The sequence below is a fragment of the Salminus brasiliensis genome, chromosome 5 (assembly GCF_030463535.1).
Source record: "Salminus brasiliensis chromosome 5, fSalBra1.hap2, whole genome shotgun sequence".
NCBI classification, from domain to species: Eukaryota; Metazoa; Chordata; class Actinopteri; order Characiformes; family Bryconidae; genus Salminus; species Salminus brasiliensis.
In genome coordinates this window covers 42022507-42028506 of record NC_132882.1, presented here as the reverse complement: position 1 = coordinate 42028506, position 6000 = coordinate 42022507, and positions in this window count along the sequence as shown.

The following is a 6000-nucleotide window of genomic DNA, read 5'->3' as shown; positions in this document are numbered from 1 at the left end:
TCGCCTATCCCATCATTTATAAATACCCATTTATTATAATATATATTATATTAGAATTAGAGAGGTATATATACAGAGAGATGTATGTATGCAGACATCCCATTATGTATATATATATATATATATGTGTGTGTGTGTGTGTGTGTGTGTATATATATATATATTGGGAATAGCCACCCTTGGCTCAGTTGACACTGTATGCAATTGCTATACCATGTGGAGGCCCTCAATGTGCGAGCTCCCTTCACCCACTGTCCCAGTCATATCAGAATATTATGACCACCCTTGGTTTGGTATGAACTACGAGTTTGGGTGATTGGGTTTGCTGCACGTATATTTACGCAAGCACACCAGTCAGTTGTAGCAGAGTGTAAACCTATCATCATGGGCAAAGGCTGTGATCTGACTGATGTCCAAAAGGGCATGATAATAGGGTACCGGGTGAAGAGTGGTAGCATCTCAGAAACTTTGTTGGATGTTCCAGAGAACGTACCGAGAATGGATTGAACTGAATTTCGACAGCTTGCTAGCGAAACAGACAGACAGAGAAACAGTGGGAGACAGATTGTATGGCAGCGGTGTGGCTCATGGTCCAATCTTAGGTCCGTTTATTTTAATCCCGACATGGTCCACATTTGCTCTAAATCCCAGAGTTGCATAACCGAAACAAGAAATTCATAATAATCATAATGCTAAGCCTCCTGACCACGGCTAAATTTAGACAGGTTTTCAAGCAGGCCGTCAGGGAGAAATAGTGATTTGGAGTTAGGAGAAAAAAGGAAAGGAGAAAATCGACGTAAGGCCGTGTGTGTGTGAGTGAGTCCATGTGTGCGTGGTGGGTAAAGGGCAACAATAAGACACTGAGACAGCAGAGATTTACCGGAAAACACACATTCCCAAGTGACACAAACGAAAGAATGAGTTACATGGAAAGATGACGGGTATACACTTCTCCGAATTTCGGAGAATAAGAGGATGAAGAGAGAGAAAGGAGAGGACTGACATGTGGCCACAGGAAAGAAGAACAGAAAGAGCTGTCAAAATCAAAACGTTCAACAGTTTTATTATTTTGTGAAAAGAAATTATGATTTTGAATTTTTTAGATGTAAGTCTATTATTTTGACACTGTAATTAATTGGAGATACCACGTCAACACAGTAGTAGAGCAGGGTAAACATAGTACCACATTAGTCTTGAGAGAATAAGTCATTATTTTGACACAGTAAGAAAAAAATGTCACAGCAGGTCAATAATTCCAGGTATTAAGTCTAAATTCCAAAAACATTACTTACAATTTGAGACACTAGGTCAAAATCTCAACTTTTAAGACAATAAACCAATATTTTAACTTTAGTCATTTTACATAAATTTAGTAGTACATTTCAACATAGTAAGACATTAAATCAAAATGAAGAAATTTTGTATAATTTTGAGATACTTTGAGATACGTTTTTAGATAGTCACTAATTGTATTACAACATTAAGACAAATTATTATCATAGTTAATGATTCATTCAAAATATTAAGTCAAACTTTAAGACACTAGGGCAAAATGATATTATGTTGAATTTTTAAGAAACTTTGTAAGGCATTGCTTTGAGATTGTAAATCAGAATTTTCAGAGAATAAGTTAATGTTTTGAGAAAAAAAAAAGAAAAATTGTTGTAGCAAGTCATCAATTCGAGATATTCTGCCCAAATTTCAAGAATGTCACCAATTCTCTAATTACTAAGTCACTGATTTGAGATATCTGGTTCAAGATTTCGATCAAAACATTAAATCAGAATTCCAATGTCATTATTTTAGGAAACCCAGTCAACATTACAACATTTCTTACAAGACATTTCTTGATATTCTAAATGGAAACATTTTCATTCTTTTGAAATACTATGTTTTAGAGAATAATTCAAGACAAATATTAATCATAGAAAATGATTACTTAAAAAAGGTCATTCATTAGAGATGCCAGGTTTGAAATTGCAAGGTGTTGTTTTGAGATTCTAAATCAAAATTAAGAACATTGTCATTATTTTGAGATATGACAAATGGTCATAGTCAATCATTAATTTAAGATACGTCAGGACTGATAAGTCAGGATTTTGAGATATTACATCACAATTTTGACATAATAAGTCACTAATTTGAGATGCTAATAGTACTAAAAATAGTCATCATTTCAATAGACTGTATCACAATTTCAATAGTGTCATTATTTTGAGAATCAAATTTCAAATATAGATATTTTTTATTAATTTAAGTTTAAAATTTGAGACGTCCATACATTTGTGTTTATAAGTTAAAGAAGAGATATTTTATCAGGATTTGAACTGACTGTAAAGTTATTGCTGAGTGTCCAAAAAAGTTGTACAGAAAGAATCTGTTCCAATCTTTTACAATTTTGTCACATCTTTGTCATTGTTTGACACAATGTCACAAATAGACAAACAGCATTAAACCTTAAAAAGGGGTCTTTGAGGGTTGTCTAGGAATAGTAATGGTTCTAAATAGAACTGTGATTACTTCAACCAGTTAAATGCATACATTTATGTATATATGGAACCCTTGGAGGACTCTTGGAGGACTCTTGGAGGACTGTATAGCCATAACTGTAAAAAAAAAAAAGAGGGTCAACAGAGGGAATAAATGGTTTGAAATGGCAGAATTATCCAGAGGGATAGAGGACAGCAACGTCTGAATGTGCTTGAACCACAAATCAGAGACGACCATGTGGTCAAGCGACCGAGAACAATGACTGGAAGGAGGAACCGAAAGTGACGGAACGAAATTGCCCAGAATACCTCTGTTAATTATTGGCCGACCTTAACAGTTTAACCAGCAGTGTGTGAGTATGTGTGCATTAGCAGCTTCAGCACTGCTGTTACTCTGTTCCCCCGCACCCCCAGACGGGCCATTGTGCCAGGAGGTCAGTGCAGGCCACCTGTATGGTAATGAGTAGCCATCTCATTGTCCGGCCTAAAAAGGAACAGCTTGTCGGAGTGTGCCACAGTTGGGTGGGTGGGGGGGGTTTAAACAGGGACACAGACGTTAATGTGTGTGTGTGTGTGCGCGATCGGGGTCAGACAGTGGTGTTTCTAATTGGTGACCCCAGCTGCAGGTCACTGAAGATGAGTACAGATCACAATCCAATTGGCCTACATCCTTTTGATACTCGCATCTCCTGCTACACAAGGAATACACATTAGCATAAACCTCAGGGACTGATAGCTTTGTGCTGAAAGTCACATCTGCTCGCAGAACAGGAGGTCCTGTAGTACTGTTTCTAGTACAGGCAGAGGTAATGCACTGGTTGGACACTCCATTAGATGTATGCACCTCAATTTAGACTTGATATAGCCCATCTGTTGAAACCCTGAAATGGTCATCGTTAATTTGTAGCTCGTTATACTGCAAATACATAGCCGAGGGCATTAAACATGGCCGGGGTGGTGAGCATAGTGGTTCCCCCACCCAGTTGGCCCACTCATATGATGTCATACATACCATCATACGCCTTTAGCTGACATCATCCACATGGTTACCTACATTGTTTACATGAACATCATTTGAAACATACTAAGTAAGTCTGTGATGAAGAACATTTTAAGATTTTAGGAAAATAAGTCATTATTTAAGATAAAAAAAGTACAGATTTTGAGAAAGTCAGCAAATACACTAAATTTAATATTTCTACACAAGACAAAGATACTAAATCTAAAATTCTACACAAGACAAAGGCACCAAATTAAAATTTCTACACAAGAAAAAGATACTAAAACAAAATTTCTACACATGAAAAAGATACTAAATCTAAAATTCTACACAGGACAAATATACTAAATAATTTACATTACTTATGTATTACATTTTTACAAATCAAAATGTATACATAAGGCAAAAACACTAAATCAAAATTTTGATATAAGAAAATGTAAAAATACAGACTGAGAATTTCAACATAATTTTGATGCCATGTCAAAGTTTTGCTATCGTAAGTCAATATTTTGAGATGCTAAATCAAAAATAATTTACATTTTCATTACGTTCAGATACTACGTCAGAATTTTGAGAAAATCTACAATATACTACATAAAATACATAAAATATAATGATGGTGCTATTTAGTTTGTTTTGAGATCGTATTTTTATTTTCCCAAAAAACCCAAAATTATGACAAAATGTCATAAATTATTCATTTGAAATATTATGTCACAGTTTTGAGTTTTTATGTAAAAAATTTTAGGAAAGTTATTCAATAATTTGAGATACTAAGTAAAAAATTTCAACATGGTAATTATTTTAGACACTACATCAATATTTAATTATTTTGAGACACTAAGTCAAGGATCCAACATTGCAAAAAGTCATCTTTTGGGATTCTAAACTAAATGAGCCAGTGAAGGCTAGCAACATCCAGCAACACAACCAGTGGCACACAACTGCACACTATCATGATAATCCATAACCATCCTAATGACATCTGGTCAACAGCAGTCCAGTGGCCGCAAACTGTTCAGCAATGAGTGGGGGTAGAAGTTGGGTTTCAGTCCTTCACCCTCTCAAAACCAGTACAGTGGACCAAATGGATAGGTGGCCCAATCAAAGTGACCAATGTCTGGAAGTGAAAAGAGATAGGGGCAGCATCCGTGAGGCTACATGACCCCTTCAAACTGAAGTTTGGGTGTGTATGGTCAGCACTTCAGATGTTCGTTTAAAAAAACGTCTGGCGTTGACGTTGGTGGTGAGGATGCAGGAAAGGGTTTCTTCTGATGACTCTTCCATGAAGGTCATGTTTGTGCAGGTGTTGCTGCACAGTAGAACAGTGCATCTACAGTCCGGGATCTGTGAGATCTCCCTGAAGGTCTTTAGCAGTCAAATGACTGCTAATGACTGGTTGGTGTGGCGCAACAGATAACACCACTATCTGCCAGTAAGCTACCACACCATGTGGAAGACTAGGGTTTGATTCCGGGTCTGGGTGACTATGCTGCGCTACACCAATAAGAGTCCTTGGGCAAGACTCCTAACACTACATTGGCCCACCTCTGTAATACCAGTAACCTTGTAAGTCCCTCTGGATAAGAATTTCAGCTAAATGCCATAAATGTAAATAAACAGGGGTCTGATTTCCATTTCTACCAAACCAACAAGCAAGTCATCACGGTCTTCCAGTCCTCAACCTGACCTCCACTGTTCCTGTCACCTGCCAGGTCTTATTAACTTTTCCACTTGAGGAAACATCTGCCTGAAAATGCTGTCATGCCAAGGCCTAATTCTAATATCTTAGCTAGCTAGCAAAATCGCGCTAGCAAACCAATCGTCGATCCTATTTTACACAGGCCATGTGCTGTGCTATCTTCTTGTAGTCTTCTTCTGCTTGGTGGACATCAGTTAGCTTAATGTTCAGTAACGCGTCCCAGGCAGCTGCTGGCTTCTGATTGTTGGAAAGTCTTTGAAATTTGCATCACCCGGCCTTTCCAAGCCATAGCCCTCCTAACAAGCTAATTTAAGCTCTGAGAGAGCTTAGTGCATGGGTCTCACACAATTTGGAAGGGCTAATAGAGTGGACAGTGAGTGTACTACATATGAGGGGCCTATCTCAGGGAGGCAAAGCTCTTGAAATGGAAACACAAGCAATGCAGTTATCTTCATCCGAGCCTAACGCTGCTCCTTCCATTTGGCTTCTCTTCCAAACACACCTCCTGACCCACTCGCGGGCCTATCCCTCCCTTTTGTTCCTTTATCCTACACGCCCTCACGTAGCGCTACCTGCCGCCTCCTCTCCGATCTGTCTACACAGCGTTACTCTTTTTTTCCTTTCCGTTCCTCGAGATGTATTTCAGGACGTTCCCTCCACTCCTTCGCTCTCTCTCCTTTCTGTTTTGCTTTTTCTCAAACCCTCGCCAACTCCCGCTCTCCTCTGCCCTGCATAGGGCTCCGTCTCTCCTCCCACACGCTCTCTCCATTGCGTCTTCTTCTATTCCTTCTCCTCCTCCTCCTCTT